The 22694-nt window shown below is 43.0% G+C and overlaps 1 protein-coding gene across 2 annotated transcripts in view; it reads right to left on the bottom strand.

Moving 5' to 3' along the window:
* The window catches only part of adcy7 (adenylate cyclase 7), a 63113-nt gene extending 41935 nt beyond the window's left edge, over nucleotides 1–21178 (bottom strand). Inside the window, exon 1 of one of the 2 annotated variants that reach the window (XM_047811690.1) lies at nucleotides 20902–21178. The gene's annotated coding sequence lies outside the window, so the exon portion shown is untranslated. The remainder of the gene's footprint in view (nucleotides 1–20901) is intronic. The other variant, XM_047811693.1, reaches the window with a different exon arrangement.
* Between the last annotated feature and the right edge of the window lie 1516 nt (nucleotides 21179–22694).

Genomic DNA, 22694 nt, shown 5'->3' with positions numbered 1-22694 from the left:
CAGCTATAAAAACAAAGCTGTTCACAGCAGTAATGAACTTCAGCTTGACTGACAGATTAAACAGCGTGTGGTGAAGATACAGAGTCGGATCCGGACGACCACTGGAGTAATAACGCTGCCTGGGGAGTGTAATAAAGTGCAAGTGTTTACTCGTCGACACGCAGGACCATCTGCTCCGTGTCATTATGGTTAAAACAGACAGAGTTTGTGCCAAAACGAACAGGGTTTTCGTTACTACAGCGTCGTTACAACGGCAGCCGATTAATTACACGAGAACCGAAAACCAACGGTTTATAATCTATTGCTACATCCTTCTAGTTCATCAGACTGTATACGATCACATCAAAAAACATAACGATGATGAACGATTTAGAGAGAGAGAGAGAGAGAGAGAGAGAGAGAGAGAGAGAGAGAGAGAAGGAGATGAAGAGATAGAGGGAGACAGAGAGAGGGAAAGAGAGCACGTGAAAAACAGAGAGAGAAAGAGAGAGAGAGAATTGACTTAAATATAAATATATTATATTAAATAAGCTCATTATAAATTTGAAGTTTTATACACTCACACACACACACACTCACACACACACTCACACACACACTCTCTCTCACACACACACTCTCTCACACACACACTCTCTCACACACACACTCACATACACACACACTCACATACACACACACTCACATACACACACACTCACATACACACACACACACACTCACACACACACACACACACTCTCACACACGCACTCTCTCACACGCACTCTCTCACACGCACTCTCTCACACGCACTCTCTCACACGCACTCTCTCACACGCACTCTCTCACACGCACTCTCTCACACGCACTCTCTCACACGCACTCTCTCACACGCACTCTCTCACACGCACTCTCTCACACGCACTCTCTCACACGCACTCTCTCACACGCACTCTCTCACACGCACTCTCTCACACGCACTCTCTCACACGCACTCTCTCACACGCACTCTCTCACACGCACTCTCTCACACGCACTCTCTCACACACACACTCTCTCACACACACACTCTCTCACACACACACTCTCTCACACACACACTCTCTCACACACACACTCTCTCACACACACTCACACACACACTCACTCACACACACACTCTCTCACACACACTCACACACACACTCACACACACACACACACGAGTACAGAACTCATGACTCATTGTTATGCTTTAAATATCAGCCATTCTAAAAAAATTAAGAGTAGACAAAACCTGTAACCCATCTGTGTGTGTCTGTGTGTGTGTGTGTAAGATGACACCAAAGACTCATTTTATCATTACAGACTGTCACAAGCAATTAGATGACTCACCTGCAGTAGTGTGTGTGTGTGTGTGTGTGTGTGTGTGTGTGTGTGTGTGTGTGTGTGTGTGTGGTCACTACTGACTGCAGTCTATTAAAAGTTTTCCATGGTTAATTATTTTACAGCTTTCTTCATATCTGGTAAAATGTGTTAGTTGGGGAACAAGAGTAAATAAGAGTAACGTCTGGTCATTTAAACAAACAAACAAACAAACAAACAAACAAACAAATAAATCCGTACTGCTCTGGCTGTTTTGTTAAACCAACGGAATTGCACTCAGCTCAACAGAATATATGATCCTTTTGAAAAATAAACTTTTCCACAAGGCACCGATTTTCCCCCGTTACTAATGTTGATGTTTTTTTTTTTTCATTATTTATTATTTTTTCATAAATGCGATGAATAAATAATTTAAACAATTTGTTCCAAGAAAAGGAACTCAATCCTAGAGAATTTTTGTGCGTCTTCCTCTTAGTGAATCTTGTTCTCTAAACGCTTCACGCTGAACCCTGAGACATGAGCAGAAGAGTTACATAACTTTTACAGCTAACCCACAACTTACGTAACGTTTTAACTCTGTCACAACACAAACTTGTGCAAAGTATTTACACAAACTGCCTTCAGTCTCCGTTTAACTTAAATACTAATGTGATGAGGATGAAACTGCTGTAGAGCTGCACACGTGACACTGTGATGGAGGAAACGGCACCGTCGTATGGAGGCTTCGTGCTTCTGGTTCACACCTCTTTTCCACACAACCTTCATTATTATCATTATTTATTTTTTATTATTATTATTTTATTTATTAAAAAAATTAATTAAATAAATTGAAAATAAAATAAAAACAAGGATTTTACGCTGGTTTGGACAGAGCAAAAGGACTAAAGTCAGGACTCCACTTACTCTTACTTTTCTCTCTCTTTCTCTCTCTCTCGGTCTGTCTCTCTCTCTCTCTCTTTCTCCCTCTCTGATTCTCTCTCTCTGTTTCTCTCCCTCTCTCTGTCTCAGTATCTCTCTCTCTCTCTCTCTCTCTCCCTCTCTGATTCTCTCTCTCTCTCTCTCTGTCTCAGTATCTCTCTCTCTCCCCATCTCTGTCCCAGTATCTCTCTCTCTCTCTCTCTGTCTGTCTGTCTCTGTCTCTCTCTCTCTCTCTCTCTCTCTCGGTCTGTCTCTGTCTCTCTCTCTCTCGGTCTGTCTCTGTCTCTCTCTCTCTCGGTCTGTCTCTGTCTCTCTCTCTCTCGGTCTGTCTCTGTCTCTCTCTCTCTCTCGGTCTGTCTCTCTGTCTCTCTCTTTCGGTCTGTCTCTCTCTCTCTGTCTCTCTCGGTCTGTCTCTCTGTCTCTCTCTTTCGGTCTGTCTCTCTCTCTCCCACACACACACACACACACACATCTGTCACCTCCTCTCTCTCCACACTCCTCTCTCCTGTCGCTCTGATCTCAAAAGACTCCTTGTACATGTAGCTCAGTGCCCCAGTGTTCAATTACGCTGGTTCAGCTGTGTGTGTGTGTGTGTGTGTGTGTGTGTGTGTGTGTGTGTGTGTGTGTGTGTGTGTGGACACCGGGCAAGTATGTGTGCCCTAGTTCTTTTACACACGTTTCTGTCACCGTAGCTATGAGCAGTGGAATGTGCTACAAAAGACCGTGTTTAAAGCATTACGCAATAAAAATATGCTCGCCTGTTTGGACACCTACACATACGCATGCTCACACACGCTCACACACGCTCACACACGCTCACACACACGCACACACACGCTATCCCTCAAACACACAGACACACTACCAGGAGTGTATTCAATTTTAAAGGGCAAAAGCCAGCAACAAATGCAGTCGTCCTTTACTGAAGTTTGTTGTACTTCGAGACAGAGACGTTCTTATATAAAGCACAAACATGTTTCATTGATTTTTTTTTCATGACAGATATTAAAAGATTCAAGGTTCAGTGGGAATAGGAAGGCAAATGAAGGGTAGGAAAGGGTAGGAAAAGACAGAAAGGTTATGAATGGGCATTGAAGCATAGGGTAAGGCTTGGTATGTTAGGGGAAGGGGAGGGAATGACAGGGTAAGGAAGGGTAGGTTAGGGAAGGAAGGGTTGTGAGGGAGTAGGGAAAAAAGGAAGGAAGAAAGAAAAAAATATTTTTACTGATTCATAAAATTTTTTATTAAAAATGGTGGTCAATAAAAAAAAAAGAAACTGTTACTTAGTCTTAAGAAAGAAAAGAAGGGAAAAGGAAGAAAAAAGGAAACAGAAAATGAAAATAGAAAGACAAGCTTGGTGAGTACATCAACTGAATGTTCTTCCAATTCATAAGTTTTTTCCTTCCTCCCTCCCTCCTTCTCTTTCCCTTTCCCAAACACACTAACAAAACCATTCAAAAGTCTGTAACCTTGAAATATGCACCACACGCACTTTGTTTACAACTTTACTTGTGTGTGTGTGTGTGTGTGTGTGTGTGTGCGTGCATGCAGTGAGAGAGCTGTGGAGTTTGTGTGTGTGTGTGTGTGTGTGTGTGTGTGTGTGTGTAGTGAAAGATGTGGAGTTTTTGTGTGTGTGTGTGTGTGTGTGCATGCAGTGAAAGAGATGTGGAGTTTGTGTGTGTGTGTGTGTGTGTGTGTGTGTGTGTGTGTGTGTGTGTGTGTGTGTGTGTGTGTGCATGCAGTGAAAGAGATGTGGAGTTTGTGTGTGTGTGTGTGTGTGTGTGTGTGTGTGTGTGTGTGTGCGTGCATGCAGTGAAAGAGATGTGGAGTTTGTGTGTGTGTGTGTGTGTGTGTGTGTGTGTGTGTGTGTGTGGGTGCATGCAGTGAAAAAGATGTGGAGTTTGTGTGTGTGTGTTTGTATGTGTGTGTTTGTGCTTGTGTGAAAGAGATGTGAAGTTTTTGTGAGTGTGCGTGCGTGTGTGCGCGTGTGTGTGAAAGAGATGTGGAGTTTGTGTGTGTGTGTGTGTGTGTGCGTGCATGCAGTGAAAAAGATGTGGAGTTTGTGTGTGTTTGTATGTGTGTGTGTGTTTGTGCGTGTGTGAAAGAGATGTGAAGTTTGTGTGTGAGTGTGCGCGAGTGTGCGTGCGTGTGTGTGTGTGTGTACGTGTGAAAGAGATGTGGAGTTTGTGTGTGTGTGTGTGCGCGTGAAAGAGATGTGGAGTTTGTGTGTGTGCGTGCGTGCGCGTGTGTGTGTGCGTGAAAGAGATGTGAAGTTTGTGTGTGTGTGTGTGTGTGTGTGTGTGTGTGTGTGTGTGTGCGTGCATGCAGTGAAAAAGATGTGGAGTTTGTGTGTGTGTTTGTATGTGTGTGTTTGTGCGTGCGTGAAAGAGATGTGAAGTTTGTGTGTGAGTGTGCGTGCATGTGTGTGTGTGCGTGAAAGAGATGTGGAGTTTGTGTGTGTGTGTGTGTGTTCGTGCGTGCGTGCGTGTGTGTGTGTGTGTGCGCGTGAGAGAAATGTGGAGTTTGTGTGAGTGTGAACGCTGTTGGTTGATTATTAGCTGAGCTGTAATGACAGTGCGATCACAGATCGTTACTCATCTTCCTTTTAAGACGCACACACACGCAGCCTTTTCTTGTATAGTTAGCGTAGATTTACACACACACACACACACACACACACACACACACACACACACACACACACTCACTCCCACACACACGCACATCACATCAGAACTCACATTAACATACTGAAAGCACAGACTGATGGACATTTTGCATTTCACTAAACAAGTAAAACAAACGCCTCCATCCACCTCTGCACGTGTTATACAGATACAACACAGAAGAAATTCATTGCCGTAACCTTACACTAGGCTCAGCTACTGATCTCGATGAAGTGTGTCCTTTCTTGTTCTTTTTAAAACAGCAGGCTGCTACCTGCTAACGGCGTGACGTCACCCGAAAAGCACACGCTCGCATGCTAACTAGCTGTCAATCATGACGAAACCTTTGCAATGCAACATCTCAGGAGTGTGTGACAGGTTTTTTATGGCTTGAGCTTTTTTTTTTACACCATCTGTGCTTCTTGGAGCCATTTTTGTCTTTTGTGTAATAAATACAGTAGGAAATACAGTGAAGAATTGTCATGATGTTAAAGGTGGGGTCTCCGTTGTTTGAAAGCCAATGTTGACATTTGAAATCACCACAACAAACACGCCCCTAACCCAAATGGGTCCCACCCCTGTATCGATAGCTCCGCCCACATATACATACGTAACCCAGGCGACTAATAGAAAGAAACGTGTCTTTTTCATAGCTGAAGGGAAGAACAATACGATTGTAGATAAACAAACAAGCAAAAATGCCACACAAGCATAATCATGTAAAGGACAAAGGCATATATTAGTTCTGTGTAACAAAGCAAAACCAACGTTACTCACGTATCGAGAAGGAAAAAAGCGCCTCGGCGTCTTAAGTAAAGTCGGCCACATATTCACAGGTCAGGGTTTCCCGAGTCAATAACTCCTGAGCTAAACGCTGTTACTACACAAAACGCGGTTGTAGCTGCCTCTCTACATCACTACGATAGAAAAGAGGTGTTATTTGTGTAGTAACAGCGTTTAGCTCAGGAGTTATTGACTCGGGAAACTCCAACCTGTGAATATGTGGCCAACTTCCTGCTCCTTCAGTTCTCTCCAGCGCTGGAAAGCTGATCCTATATTAACACGTCCTACTTCTTGCCTTATCGTAAGCCTTTCTTCGCTTTCTTTCTTTCTTTTTATCCTCCATGTCGATGTTAAAACCGCTTTCTGCTAATGTCACACATGCGCACCGAACACACTCTCCACCCATATCGACAAGACACGCCCCTTTCTGCTCGTTGGCTACACGTTAGTTTTGTTTTTCGTTTTGTTTGTCATCCCGACTCTGATCTGTTAAAAGTGTGTCACAGTGCAGAATAACATTGTTACATGGACTGTGTTCTACTTTCGGGGATGAAAAGTTGAGACGATCAGCCCGAGCCTCTGCTTTATACTTTTCATACTGTTCGTATAACTGCAGCCTAAACCATAAAACCAATTATAGAACCGATTACTAACAGGAAATAAGTCATCGAGACTCTTAGTTGGTTTGGGTAAAAGAAAAAAAAAAAAAAAGAAAACATCGCGCTGTCGCCCGGTTGGCCATTACTGTATATTCGTCCCGACTTCCGAGTCGCTAAGGGTTTACACCCTTGGAAAGAAAAAAACGATGCCGTCACGATCACGTCACTACTGACCACAGCCTCCGAATTAGATTTCTGCATCATTATTCCTTGAGGTACGCTGACGCGCTGTACGATATGAAACGCTCAGAGAAGTCGAGTGTTGCCTGATTGTTACTGGAACTAACTGCAGAACAAAACTCACTAAAGCACCGGTGATAAATGACCTTTAATATAACTGACAGATTATTATTATGGGATTCTGTACGTTAATTATTACGGATTGTTCTCCAGAGCGGTAAACGACGGATCATTCTTAACTAAGGACGTGTTCATAAAGGCGGTGATTAAAATGGGTGTGTTAGAGCAGAGTGCTACAAAAGCTGTGTGTGTGTGTGTGTGTGTGTGTGTGTGTGTGTGTGTGTGTGTGTGTGTGAGAGAGAGAGAGAGAGAGAGAGAGAGAGAGAGAGAGAGAGAGACAAAGTATGAGCCGACGTGTACAGACAAGACATTTCAGGTGAGTCCTTGGTGTGTATTTTCCTCCTCATCTTACTCTGTGTGTGTGTGTGTGTGTGTGTGTGTCTGTGAGCAGCTTTACAATAGAAACCACGTAATGCTTTTGTCTTATACGCGTTAAGCGTAGTAAAGATGACGGAAATCTAAATGAGCATTTTTCTCAATTCTGTCGTCTCCATGTCTGGCCAAATGGGGTTCGGTACTGGGAGGTTGCACGGTTTTGGCAGGCACCGAGTGACGACTGATGTTCACGACGAAGTCCCTTTTCTACTTTTAGGGTAATAAAGTCACTAATTTGTTGTTGGTACAAAACTTACGGCGCTTATTCAACCACAGACAATAAAAATCTTCTGTTTTTGCTGTTGCTGTGCTGTCTCATAACAACTCTAGGTTCGTTTTAGATCCGGCCCATTTGTGCTGGCAGGAAAATAATCTTTTCAATAGAGACACGACGCTTCTGTAATTTTCTCTGGGTAAAAATAAAAAAATAATAACCTTTGCTGTTTTGAAAAAATCACTTAGTGCTGATGTTTTTATCCGGACTTTTTTCGATTCAGCGAGCGATGCGTCAAGAACACGTTTCTTTTGAGTCTACAGAAAATCGACATGTATGCGGAAGAAGGCTGAAAGTATCTGATACCCGTCTCAGAGGAAGCAGGGGTCAGACCTCGCTCTCTGATGGGGGAACAAACTGGGCAGAAACGTTGAGAAATAAATTCGTCTTTATAACGTTGTGATGCTTGCAAATGCCACTTTATCAGTCGAAGTTGATCTGGTGAATCTGATAATGATCCTGATGGTAAACTGGTGTTACCGCTGAAGATAACCTGCTTTTTTTTTTTTACTGAAGCTTGTCTTGTTCGTTTGTTTCTGTTTGCTTACTTTCAGCCTGCATGCGTTAAACGGGTCTGAGCTTGTTTTTTTTTCTTCCAGCATGCAGGTTTCAGTACTAAATGCAGCCACACGAAAAGCAGAAGATGAAACTTGCCATTTTCTATCCGCATGCATGAGCGCCAAGGCCGCTTACGAACGTGTGCTACACAAACTAAAGCGCACACACTTTCTTTCTCTCATTTCCTTAGCAACCGTGACTCATTTCCCTAGCAACAGAGCAGGACAGAACCACATATAAAGAGAACCAGACAAAACAGAGAAACAAAATTGATGGAAGACAAACCGAATAAACTTTTTCTGTGGGAATCCAGTGGACAAAGTAAGAGAAAAAGAGAAGCATGTTTTTAGCGGTCCTTACAGATTCATTTTCACAAAGCCTTCACACACACACACACACACACACACACACACACACAAACCTTCACCATGCCTTGCCAAATAGCAGCGTTAGGCTCTGTGTTAGACGCTACGATTTATGTCTAGACGCAGTTCCTACTAGCTTCGGCAGACGTTATAAAGAACGGTCCGAGCTACGAGGCGTCAATTACATCATCTGCAAAACACGGGTCGAAATAATTTGCTAAATTTGCTTTTTGTCACCTTAATAAAGCTGTGATGAGAAAAATAACCCCATTCTCTTTTCTACATACAGTATGATGGATGACTTTATTTTCTACTAAGAGCTCCTTCTCACACTCTAGCATACGGGACGCATCCAACGGTACATCTGTTTGGGCGGTTCTCTCAATCTGTACTTTTAACTGCGCCGTTATCCGTTACTTCGACTCTCAGAAACGCAGGACGGGACGGAAACTATGCGACGTCTAACGGGGGCTGCGTGATAAATTTTCAGCAGCTTTAGGTACTCTGGTTCCTTTCGAAAACCGAAGACGCTCCTCCTGCTTTATCCGTCTCTTGAGACGAGCTCTGCCTTTCTTTTTCCTCCCACTCACATTACAGACGATTACTTTCTGTACCGCAGGATCCACATAATACTGTACACACGTTCACAAAGTCATGATTAGATAGACGTCGCGCTGTGTAAACGCTCGTGTTAAAGAGACATGACGTATGAGGCAGAGCCCTGTGTTGTTGTCTGTTCTGTTCATGAGGAGGGGAAGAGGAAATGAAAGTGAGCAGTGAAGAGCATCTTTAAAGGAGAGATGGACAGGACAGGCAGAATGAGTGGGTGGACAAATGGAGAGGTGAATGGGCTGTTGGATCGTCCCTCATCCTGAACACGTTTACAGAGGGACCGTTGAGGACGTCCTGAGCAACTGCGTCACTGTCTGGTTCGAAGCGGAACGCGAGACCCTTGTCGGAAAGTGAGGACGGCTGAGAAGATCGTCGGCATCTATCTTCCCTCTGTCAAGGACGTTCGTAACGCACGCTGCGTCCGCCAAGCCAACAGCATTGTGGATGACCTCACACACTCCTCACACACACTCTTTACTCTCCTGCCATCTGGAAAAAGGTACCGTAGCATTCGGGCCCCCAAAACCAGACTGTGTAATAGATTCTTCCGTCAAGCCATCAGACTTCTTAACAAAACTGAACTATACCGGGGACACACACACACACACACACACACACACACACACACACACACACTGTGTGAATACACTAATCACTCACTTAATTGCTGTTATTGCACACACCACATTTCAATACCTCATCAGACTGTTGCTACTACATAAGTATGTATATGTTCACATTTGCTCCAGTAGCACGATGTACTTTATAATTGTTTTGTCTTTTATTGTAGCTTTATGTCATTTTATGTAGCTCCCTGGTGCTGGAGAAACGTCGTTTCATTTCAGTGTGTACTGCATCAGACATACTGTATATGGTTGAAATGGCAATAAAAAGCTTCTTGACTTGACTTGTGTGTGTGTGTGTGTGTGTGTGTGTGTGTGTGTGTGTGTGTGTGTGTGTAAAATGGTATGAACTCCATGTTTCTTTTCTTGAAGTACGAAGAGTCAGAGAAGGTTAAGTCAAAGATGTCACCTTAAAACCTGGCTGGTTCAAAGATGAACAACTTATAATCAGTCTCTCTCTCTTTCTCTCTCTCTCTCTCACTCTCTTTCTCTCCCTTTCTCTCTCTCTTTCTCTCTCTTATTCTTTCTCTCTCTCTTTCTCTATCTTTCTCTCTGTCTCTCTCTCTCACACACACACACACACACCCCTCGGTACTTGACGTCAATGCTTTGCATTTCCATAACACGCACTATGTACAATAACAACAGTACAGGAGATGGCTAGAAGATGGTTGGATACACTGTAGATGTGGGTAATGATGAAGTATCACTAACACAGACACCATTTTAATTCATCATTTTCATCATAAACCTGATAATGCCAATTTTTGAGCACTACAACTCCCTCAGCCAATCATAGCCAAGTGTGGATATGAAAACATCATGACTGACTAACGGCATGGTAAGACGAGTCTCAACTTACTCAGGTCTGGTCAAGGCAGAAGGAATGACAATGTGTGTGTATGTGGTTGTGTTCTTTCTTTACATATCTTTGGAGGTTGAGGTTCAGAGCACAGGGTCAGCCATGATACAGCACCAGTGGTGGGAGGGTTAAGGGCCTTGTTCAAGGGCCCAATAGTGGCAGCTTGGCAGTGTTGGGGCTTGAACCCTCCAAGCAACAACCAGTTGAGCCACCAATGCTCAGAGAGAGAGAGAGAGAGAGAGAGAGAGAGAGAAAGAGACCGAGAGAGAGAGGAAGAAAGAGACCAAGAGAGAGAGAGAGAGAGAGAGAGAGAGAGAGAGAGAGAGAGAGAGAGAGAGAGAGAGAGAAAGAGACCACGAGAGAGAGAGAGAGAGAGAGAGAGACAGAGAGAGAGAGACAGAGAGAGAGAGAGACAGAGAGATTTTTAAATAAATGATACATAGATGGAGGGATGAATAGATGGACTGGTGAATGGATACAGAGGAATGTTAATGCTAGTTTGAAGGACAGTTTGATGAGTGGGTTTAATAGGTTGTAGGTCGGTTGGTTGCACGGATGACTCTATAGATTGGAAAGTGGGTGGTTGGATGGATGTGTGGTTGGCTAGATGGCTGAATGAATGAATTAGATAGGAAGTGCAAGAGGACTGAATGGAGAACATATGAAACTCAGTGACAGTAATCAGAGCTCAGGACCGCTCGGGGAAGCTGAGAGATGGCGAAATAACATGCTGTGCCTCTACACCGCCATGCCATTATATTTTGCCAGTATCACACTGTTTGTACTCCAACAGAGATAGAGCGTGTCCTTCTCAGAAAAGGCAACTCCATCCTTTCTTTCGACCATCAAGTACAACATGGTGGATGGAACTGGTGTAGAGACAACAGAGGGTCATTGTGTGTTTATTATAATACTGTGATGTTGTAAACAATGCTGAAAGGTTTAGCAATGATCTTTACAGGAAAATTTGATTTATTGCTGGAGGCCTGTATGCAGCCAGCCAGAGGGAGTAATAATTATACTGCGTGTGTGTGTGTGTGTATGTGTGGTGAAGAGAGGAAATGTGTGTGCGTGTATGTGTGTGTGAGTGTGTGTGTGCATGTGTGTGCGCGCGTTCGTGTGTGTGCGTGCGTGCGTGTGTGTGTGTGTGTATTGTATATATAATATTAGCCTGACCTTCCTAGCCACATAGTGACGCATCACCACTTCGACCAATTCAGAATGTTGATTCATTTTTTTTTTCTTTTGTTGGAAAAACAGCTTCCTGATCAAACAGATGATGAAACGTGACATCACGGTTAATGTAACATAATCTAATGAGCGCTCTGGGAAACCACATTCGACTTTGGATCGATAATGCGGCTGTCTGCCCAACAAACAATGCAGACTCGCTGATTAACAGAAGACAAACGACCAGAGGATGGATTTAGTCCGAGAGCACAGCTGTGTGTTACTGAATCGCTGAGTTACGATGTAAAGGATTTTAGATTAGCGGTTTTTCACTCGCTCTTTGTACGACACGGATCCTTACGATCGTCTGACGTCTGTGAATCACGCAGCGTTTTATATTTAGATATGAAAGTTAAATCGATCGATCTTGGTGTGTTCGTGAGCGGTTCTGTGGAAAAAAAAAACATGTCGAAGGTTGTCAACAAAGGTTTTGTGTGTGTGTGTGTGTTTGTGCTTTAATGAGGGTAATTTCCTGTCTTCATGTTCAAAAATACACAAAGACTTTCAAGGAAAGATAAGGTTGGTCCTAAGAGAGTTCCTAAACACACTCGTATTCCCTCTCCCACACCACCCATTTTCTGTAGCACTTTTTCCTGCATAGGGCCGAGAGGAACATGGAGTCTACACGCTGGATGGCATGCTAAACCAGCGCGGGGCACAATCACTCTCTCTCACTCACACACACACACACACATCCATTCGTGATTTCAAGATGCCATTCAGCCTATAAAGTTGTGGCCTAATGGTTAGAGAGTTTGACTCCTAACCCTAAGGTTGTGGGTTCGAGTCTCGGGCATTGAGCAAGGCACCGAACCCCCCCAACTGCTCCCCGGGCTCCGCAGCATAAATGGCTGCCCACTGCTACGTGTGTGTGTTCACTGCTGTGTGTGTATGTGTGTGTGTTCACTGCTGTGTGTGTGCACTTTGGATGGGTTAAATGCAGAGAATGAATTCTGAGTATGGGTCACCGTACCTAGCTGTATGTCACGCTACGTCACGTCGTCGTCACGTCACTATAACGCATCTTTGAAGTGGGGAGGAACCCGGAGAACCCAGAGCTAACTGCTAAAGCACAGGAGAACATGTAAACTCCACTGAAAAAAGTTTGTACCGTGCATCGGTTCATGTGTCTAATAATCAAAGTTTTCCTTGACTTTTTTTAGTCGATTGTGAATTAGTCGGATTAGTCGGTGATCTGCTGTTCACACTATTAAGCGTTTAACAAACTGTTTAACAACAACAACCAAAAAAAAAGGTTATCAGCATTATAATAGCTCGAGTTAAAATATGATGACAGGATGCACGGAGCCACGCGTCTAAAATAAAGCATGTGGTCTGAAGGTGTCAGAGTGCAAAGCGACAAAAGGAACTGAAGTCAGAGGTGAAGATAGAGAGCTTCGAGTTTCCTCTGAAATCTCCAACGTGATTGGTCAGAAAATGAGCGATGTGTTTGTGTAACGGCGCAGCTCTTCTCTTCTGTGTGTTATTTATGTTAATGCGCTCACCTCAACACATTTCTGTTTCTATAGTAACAGTTCAGACTTGTAGGGTTCAGGATTCGCAAAAAAATACTAAATAACTAAGAGAGAGAGCGAGAGAGAGAGACAGAGAGAGAGAGAGAGAGTTGAACATATACGTGAGATATATATAAAAAAAATTCAAAAGTTCACACACCCTCTCACTCACCCTCTCACACACACCCTCTCACTCACAGCCCCTCTCACACACACACCCCCTCTCACACACACACCCCCTCTCACACACACACCCCCTCTCACACACACACCCTCTCACACACAGCCCCTCTCACACACAGCCCCTCTCACACACACCCCCTCGCTCTCACACACCCCCTCGCTCACTCACACCCCCTCTCTCACACACCCTCTCTCACACACCCTCTCTCACACACCCTCTCTCACACACCCTCTCTCACACACCCTCTCTCACACACACTCACACACACTCACACACACTCACTCACACTCACTCACACTCACACTCACTCACACACTCTCTCTCACACACACACACACTCTCTCTCACACACACACACACTCTCTCTCACACACACACACACTCTCTCTCACACACACACACACTCTCTCTCACACACACTCACACACACTCACACACACTCACACACACTCACACACACTCACACACACTCACACACACTCACACACACACACACTCACACACTCTCTCTCACTCTCTCTCACACACACACACACACTCTCTCTCACACACACACACACACTCTCTCTCTCACACACACACACACACTCACACACACTCACACACACTCACACACACTCACACACACATGCACACCCCAATGATTTTCCAATGTTCTACATAATATGATTGTTAATAAGCGTTGTTCTTCTCTTTGCCGTGATGCTTTGGCAATACTGTACCTGTATATGGTCATGCATATAAAGCTTGGGTTACCAATTAGAAGGTTGTGAGTTTAAATCCCAGCCCAAGCTGCCACTCCTGGGCCCCTGATAAAGGGGAATGTTCATTTGTAGAAAATGAGATAAAAACAAATTGTAAGTCGATCTGGATAAGCGCGTATGCTTAATGCTATAAATTTAAACTATGAAATAGAAAGAATGAAACAGAAACTGGTGAAGGAGTGATGGATTATATGAGAACACACACACACCACAGTATCAGTCACATGGGCTGGAAATGTAGAGCAGGATTATAAATGAGTGTCAGGCTCATCATGGTCTCATTACTCATTGGGAGAGACAACGGGACCACGTTGGAATGAAGGTAGCAGACACACACACACACACACACAGCAGCTGAAGCTGAAACACTGCAATAAGTGTGTGAGACCAGGAAGTTATTTCTGTGAACTACAACACACTCCCAAAATTCTCAGCCTGTTTTTAGCGACGTTCTCATCGACTCCTCTGTCCCACGTGTTTTGGCTCAGTCATACAAGCGGCTGCTAACAGAACCCGATAATGAAAATAAACGTTACTTGTGTTTGTGAGACACGAGAAAAAAATTAAGTTCATACACATTAAGAGAGAGAACTGCCATTAAGCACGAGCACACACACACTCACACCCACCCACCCACGCTTGTGCCGAATCCTGAACCGCATCCTCAACCTTCTCCTACACGCGGCCTTCTCTAAGCGAGAGTGGTTTACAGAGTGATGGGAACACACGTTTTGTTCCGAAACTCCGCATGTAATTATTTTTTATTAATGCTAATGCTGACACATCCGATCCAATCGATGATCGACATGTAGGTGGCGGTGGCAGTTCTACTGAGGAAAGTCCCCACCCCCACCTTGACCATGTTCTTGACCATAGTCCAAGACTAAGTGTCCCGATAAGGGCAGGAACATGTGACAGTGTTGATGTGGTAAGGTTGCTGTATGTTCGGTTCTCATAAGCAAAACTGGTTTGTTTTTTCTGTTAGCTAGCATTAAATTACTGAATTAATAATTAGTAGGGCTAAACAAAGTAAGAGAAATGTACCTGTGTGTGCATGTCTGTATATGTGTATGTATGTGTACGTTTATGTTATGTATTTTCCACTAAATAAATCTGCTGTATAATGACAGACGTGTCTTCCACCAAAGACTTCCACAAACACAAGCACTGAGCACCGACCTCATGACGTTTAGATGTTTTTACACCTGCCTGCCTCACCTGACCTCAACTTCCTGCCAAGTCTATAATAAACCCCTGTGAACTAGCAGGAACCCCGTGTGAGCTCTCGGGGTGTGTACGAGAGTTAAAAGGGAAAGATTCTAAAGAAAGCAACTTCCATTAGCCTGGTGTTGTCACTGGTTTCAGACCTGCATCTAAATGATTTCCCATTAGAGCTGAAAGAAGACGACTGATCACAGATCTGTGCGAGTCTCCACAAACAGAGGGCTCTCTGTTCGGAGCCATAATAAGGTGAGATCGATCGACTCAGACACAATAAAGCTGAGATGGATTTCTTTCACTACTACAAATTAAACCACCTCCATCTCTCTCTCTCTCTCTCTCTCACACACACACACACACACTAACACAACTGCTTATCCCTTTACTGCTCCACAATGACCAGAGTGCAAATCTGCCCTCTAAAAAATAAAATAAAGATGCAGACTGGATCTAATCCCGATCACACGCTTTAGTGTGGAAACGGAATAAAACAGAGCGTCTGAAAAGAAACAGATGGCAGAATTGCTGTGCTGCTTCCCGCTTTATTCGGTTACGTCCAATTCGAGGAGTTTGGCTTTAATTTTCGATCCGTGCCCGACTCTCATATTACTTCGAATAGTCACCATTCATTTGCCAGAAACCTTCATTCAAAGCTACCGAGACAGAACACAATCCAAACACTCCAACAAAAAAAAAACAGGCAGGGATTGAAGACCGTGTGTGAGTGAGAGAGAGAGAGAGAGAGAGAGAGAGAGAGAGAGAGAGAGAGAGAGAGAGAGGGAGAGGGAGAGGGAGAGAGAGAAAGAGAAACACAGAAAAGCAGAGAGAGAGAGAGAGCGAGAGAGAGATAGAGAGAGGGAGAAAGAGAGAGAGAAAGAAAGAGAAAGAGAAGCACAGAGAGGGAGAGAGAGAGAGAAACAGAGAAAAACAGAGGGTGGTGGGTTGATATCAACGATGTCCTTCCATCCTACCGTCGTCTTTTCCAATTCCAGGTGCTTAACTGCTTTTGAAGTAAGGATTTGTTTACCAAAGTGGACCAAAGCATCATCTCAAGCAGTAGCACTAGACCCAGACGTGCTCGATGGATCACAGACGAGAAGGTTTACATTGTTGGCTTCGTGACTTCAATTTCTTTTTCCTGTAGTTGTTTATGCAGCATTGTTTATGTTCTGTAAAGCTGCTTTGAGACAATGTCAATTGTAAAAAGCGCTATACAAATAAACTTGAATTGAACTGAATTAATTTATTCCATTTTAAAAGACACAACGATTTAGTATTTTAAGTAGCACTAACGAGCGATTGGTTTATTTGTGAGCAACGACATCACATCGTGTAATGAAAAAAAAGAAAAGAAAAAGTCTTCATACAGTACGTTATGTACTATACGGTCTGCTTTCTCTCTGGCCTGATTTATCTACTATAATACTAGATTGTGGACTAGAATAAATATTCCAAGAACAAATGAACACACAGAAAGTGTTCACAAAACGTTTACAATGACGCACCTTTTTTTTTTTTAATTAAAAAAGCAAAGATTTTCCCTTCCGCACATATAAGATTGTGGCGTTTCGAGCTTTCTACCGTAGAAGATTGGTCCGATATATTAGTCGTGTTCGCTTGTGCTCGTGTGGACATCTCTGTAGCACGTTTAGGGTGCTTTCACACCTATAGTTCGGTTCATTTGGTCCGGACCAAAAGCAAAAAATGATACATTGTAGTTTTTTAGCAGTTTTGGTTCCTTTTCACACCACACTGATCGTTCTGTTCCGCACCAGTCGAAACGAACCAAAATGCAGTCATGTGATAACATCCACATCACTCATTGGCCACATGTCTTTGAGCGTATTTCCTAAACTGCTTTCCGATTGGTCAGAATAAACGTGCGGGAAATTTAAATTTACAACATCAAAATTTTCAAAAAATTTTTTTACATTACAATTTCAAAATACAGGAAAATACATCATACGGTACACCATGGAGAGACGACTGCGCGCAGCAATTATGTTCGTGGTTGTAATCTACTACATCGCTTGTATACAGCATTCTATGCAAAGTCTTAATTTTCAGAATGAAGCGCGGATGCGGTTTGAAAATATCATTTTAATGCACTGTGAACGGCGAAGACGCATCGCAAGACACTTCGGGAGGCGGCGAGCATAACTTTTGCGAAACTGTGACATGCTCATCTTCCGAAAATATTGCCAACGACCCACTAAGACGGCTGGTTTAGTCCAAAATGCGCAATACTTTTTGCAGTTAGGTCTATTCGATCTTGGATCTTGTTCTCACCACAAACGAACCGTACCAGGGTTTGTCTGAAAGCGTACCGAGACCACCTCTTCAAGGAGGTCTCGGTGCGCTCGTTTGGTCCGCTTTTGGTGCGCACCAGAGTTCGATTGCTGCATTCTCACCTGCCCAAACGAACCACACCAAATGAGCAATCGAACTCTGGTACGATTCAACCGAACTAAACAAATCAGGTGTGAAAGCACCCTTAGTCACAGATCCTCTATCTTTCAGAAGAAAAGTCAAGACGACGCTAACTATCTGTGGAAGAGAGAGCAGATGTATGTGCCGATAGTGAAATGTGGCACAGAACAGGAAGTGAATAACATGCATGAAGCGATGCTCAAACCTCAGTTAATAATGGTTAACTGCATAAATTAACCTGGATAAATGCACACGATTATTTACCCACAGATAGTGCCAATGCCCTGACGCTGTATTTAAACTCCTTTATTCACACCTAGTCAACAGAAAAGTATCAAGATTCGTTTCATTAATGAATGACTTTCTGAGTAGGAATGACTATTTGGAGAGCCAGAAGCTTCCCAGACAGGAGAAAGGTAAAAGGTGTCATTTGTTAATAAATGAACCGGCACTTCCTGGGGTATAAAGAACGGAAACGTTTTTGGACGTGCTGATGTTGGAAAGCTTCATCATCGACCACTCTATTGTTTATTACGGTCCTGTGACATGATTTCTCCGAAGTCTTTTATCGAATACAGAGGTGACAAAATGCAGCATGCAGATGTGGATGAGCTCCTGCGCAGAGCTCTCTCTTTCTCACTATGTCTATCTTTCTGTCAGTCTGTCACTCTCTCTCGTGTTCTCTCTGTCTGTACCTATCACTATCGCTATCTGTCTGTCTATTTGCCTGTCTGACTCTCTCTGTCTTTCTGTCTCTCTCGGTCTCTCTCGCTCGAAGTGAGCCGAAGAATTGCGCAACCCCGAGCCAAAAAGAGGTACGGAACGCTGAGCGAGCTAAAAAGCTGCCGAGTTTTCTTTTTCGTTTAGGAGTTTTATCCCAAAATAAATAAGCTTGCAATGAATCGCTTGGTTTCTGAAGCAAAGTGCCACTGAGACGGCTAAAACGTTGTACAGAATACCCATAATGCACTTGGCTAAAACTATACATGGCCTATATAATAGCTGTAAATAGTATGTAAAATTCCAACCTCAAAGCCAACCTCTGATCTCTACACAGAAAACTTCTGCTTCTCCAGCAAGTCTGACAGTAACGCACAATATTAATCTCTCACAGTTCTAATCATCTTCTGCGAAACTTCGTCGGAGGTAAAGAAACATTTTCCAGAAGGCACTTGAGGGTCATTTATAGTACACTCTCTTTGAAGACTGTCTCTGAGCCTCTGCTTGTTTAGCAGATAAGACTGCACGGCTCTCAAGACTCCCCAGTACCAACAACGTTCAAACTTCAAACCAGACAAGGATTTGTTTTGATGCCGACCCTGAACACACCTGAAGCAGGTAATGACTAGCTTCGGTGCTAAATGACCAGGTTAGTGCCGTGCTCGGTGCATAATACAGGTGCAAAGTGGCCGGAGATCCCGAACGACTAGACGGAGAATCACCAGCCCAAGCTGCATTCTCATCAAAATACCCATTTCCTGTGTGGACGCTAACAAGGGAAGCATTAGTTTAGACAGAAGGCAGAGCTCAGTTATTGGCAAAGGCGTTTTCGCTGCTTGGCTACTGCACAAAGGACTCATGCAGTTATGCTCCTAGCGATTTGGAGCGATGTATCGGCTGCAGTCGGAGGTTTCGAGAGAAGCTGGATATTCGAATGAAGTTTATTTACCCAAATAAAGCTGTATTCTCGTATTGGTTACAAACTTTCAGGTTCACGGATATCGTGTATGTCATATAAACTGGGGGTTTTCAAACAGACTCACATCTGAGATAAAAAAAAATAAAATAAAGGCTGCAGAAATCTGCTATTTTTTATGAGGATCCTGAAACGGACACTATGAGGATCCTGAAACGGACACTATGAGGATCCTGAAACAGACACTATGAGGATCCTGAAACAGACACTATGAGGATCCTGAGGCAGACACTATGTGGATCCTGAGGCAGACACTATGTGGATCCTGAGGCAGACACTATGAGGATCCTGAGGCAGACACTATGAGGATCCTGAGTCGGATAGTATGATAATCCTGAAACAGACACTATGTGGATCCTGAAACGGACACTATGAGGATCCCGAGGCAGATAGTATGATAATCTTGAAACAGACACTATGAGGATCCTGAAACAGACACTATGTGGATCCTGAGGCAGACACTGTGAGGATCCTGAGGCAGACACTATAAGAAGCCTGAGGCAGACACTATAAGAAGCCTGAGCCAGACACTATGATGATCCTGAGCCAGACACTATAAGAAGCCTGAGGCAGACACTATGAGGAACCTGAGGCAGACACTATGAGGAACCTGAGGCAGACACTATGAGGAACCTGAGGCAGACACTATGAGGAACCTGAGGCAGACACTATGAGGAACCTGAGGCAGACACTATGAGGAACCTGAGGCAGACACTATGAGGATCCTGAAACAGACACTATGAGGATCCTGAGGCAGACACTATGAGGATCCTGAGGCAGACACTATAAGAAGCCTGAGCTAGACACTATAAGAAGCCTAAGGCAGACACTATGAGGATCCTGAGGCAGACACTGTGAGGATCCTGAGGCAGACACTGTGAGGATCCTGAAACAGACACTGTAAGGATCCTGAGCCAGACACTATGAGGATCCTTAGACATCTAGAGATGTTCCAGCTCCAGTTAGACTGTGCTATACTAAACAGAAGATACCAACTCCATGTGGTCTTTGAGGACAACAACCTCCTCATCAATACAACATTTATAAGACTGTAAATTTATAAATCACACCCTCATGTCACCCAGATGAGGATGAGGATGAGTCTGGTTCCTCTTAAGGTTCCTTTACCATCTAAGGGAGTTTTACCTTCACCATCACGCTGATGACGTTTCACAGACTTTCGTATTAGCAACAGATGCGAAAACACTTCAGTATTTGTGAGATGTTATGATCTTCAGGTGGTTTACAGTACAATAAGTGACTCATGATGACGGTTTTCAGGGAAAATTTTACATTTCAGTTAAATAAATTTAAAAAAAAAAAAAAAAAAAAAAAAAACTGTTTGACCTGAGGGGAGTTTTGGTGTTGCAAACTTTACACTTTTGAGGGATTTTCCACCATTTCAATGCTCTTTCTGAGGAAATTCTAATGTTTTTCTTAAATCTTAACAAACATATTTCGTCTTTTTGTGTTTTTTAAAAGTAACTTAACGGTTTAAACGTAGAAATGAATCGACTCACCTGAAACCGGTCGGTGCAAACGGAGCGACAACGAACCGACTCCTTCGTATTCTTCTTCTTATTCTTCTTCTTCCTGAGGAAATATTTACACTTGCTCCAGAATCTCCTCCGTTTTATTGGTGCTTCGCTTTTCTTTCTTTCTTTTGTTTTTATTTTGTAGATTATTCCCTCCTCAGATCTTCCTCTTTCTCTCACACTCTCTCACACACAGACACACAGAGAGACGTCTTGCTCGAGCGCAAGAAAATCGCCTGCCGAGAGCGAGCACAGCTGTCCGCGCGCGGAAACGGACGCGCGCACTTACGCGCGCACACGCGGCCCACAAATTCCCTATCCAAAATAAGCGTGCGTAAAACGTGTTTTTAGTGCTTTAACGCGTCATAAAAACCGCTAAGACGTCGCCAAGCAAGAACGATCACCATAAAGACGCCTGTGACACACGTGTGGAGTGATTCGGAGATGATTTACATCTTATATTTTCCTATAAACAGCTTTAATTATGGACGCAAGGGCCAAATTCAGGGATGAAAACAAAACATAAACCTTCTTTCTATTAAAACTGCAGATATTAAAACATAAGAACGTGTCTAAAAACAGGGCTCTTTAAAATGCATCATTCAAAATAAAAAATGATTTAAGAGACAGAAATGGACTGTAATCCATCATCATTCTGTAAAAGCACATACATATAAATATAGACTTTTTCCAGGGGATTAAAAAGGTACTAAATATCAGGACCAGGTTAGGACCGAGTGGGAGGCTGAAAAACTGTCATCACAGAACTGAAGATGAATATAATGAAATAAATTCAAATATAATACATATAATGTATGCAAAACACTTAACCTGGAACAACCATGAAATGAGGGAAACAGTAAATGCTGTTATGGTGACTGATACTGAATTTATTTAGTAGGGTTCTTTCACCTGGAAAAGTGTCCTGTAGCTTTAAAACTCATTTAAAAGGTAAAAAAAATACTGAAAAATAATAAAACATAATAACTAGTGTGTCTTACTTATAATTTAAGAAACTCTTAACGTTTAAAAATCTTGAAAGGCAAAAAAAAAAAAAAAAAACATTTTCAGCTGCTAAAATGTATTTAAAGTGAAGCATTTTAACTTGTATTATTTATCTAAAATGTAAGATTATTTTTGTTATATTTACTAGAATATAAGCTAGAATTGAACTTGCAGCCTAACTATTTTATGCCAGCTACTGCAATCAAAACATATCTTAGTGAAATACACCCAGCTAAAAAAAAAAACATTGAAACGCTTCGCAGAACCTAATTTTATTCGTCTGACTCCAACAAACTCCAGAAATTTACACCCTTGGTTCTTACACGACTCCAGTTACGCTCTTCATTAACCTACGGCAACATTTGCTAATAAGTAGTATCGTCATACTTCATCCACTCTTCACGCTGACGGAGTTGTTCGAGTTTGCTGAACATATTTGCATTCATTTGTTAATATTTCACTGACAAACAGTAACCTCGGTGTTAGCTGGCGTCAGAACAAGCAAATGTTGCTGCTGATTTTACTGAAGCGTCGGCCACGTGGACGCTTCTTTACTGGCATTTATAGTAGAGAGTTAAAATTCTGTGAAACACGAGTTGAAAAAAATGGCATTAGGGATGTAACGATATATCTACATGGCAGAACATCGTGGTGATAATCTGAAATAACGGTATCAAGGTGTATGCGTGATCAACGTCCCTGAAACATCACCTAGACAGACCAAAAATAGAAGTCTTATGTTTTTTTTCTAAATATCAGCGATTCAAAATGAT

Source organism: Tachysurus fulvidraco, chromosome 1, assembly GCF_022655615.1.
Source record: "Tachysurus fulvidraco isolate hzauxx_2018 chromosome 1, HZAU_PFXX_2.0, whole genome shotgun sequence".
In the NCBI taxonomy this organism is placed as follows: Eukaryota; Metazoa; Chordata; class Actinopteri; order Siluriformes; family Bagridae; genus Tachysurus; species Tachysurus fulvidraco.
Note: the sequence above shows the minus strand (reverse complement) of the source record. Positions and strands in the feature narration are given on the sequence as shown.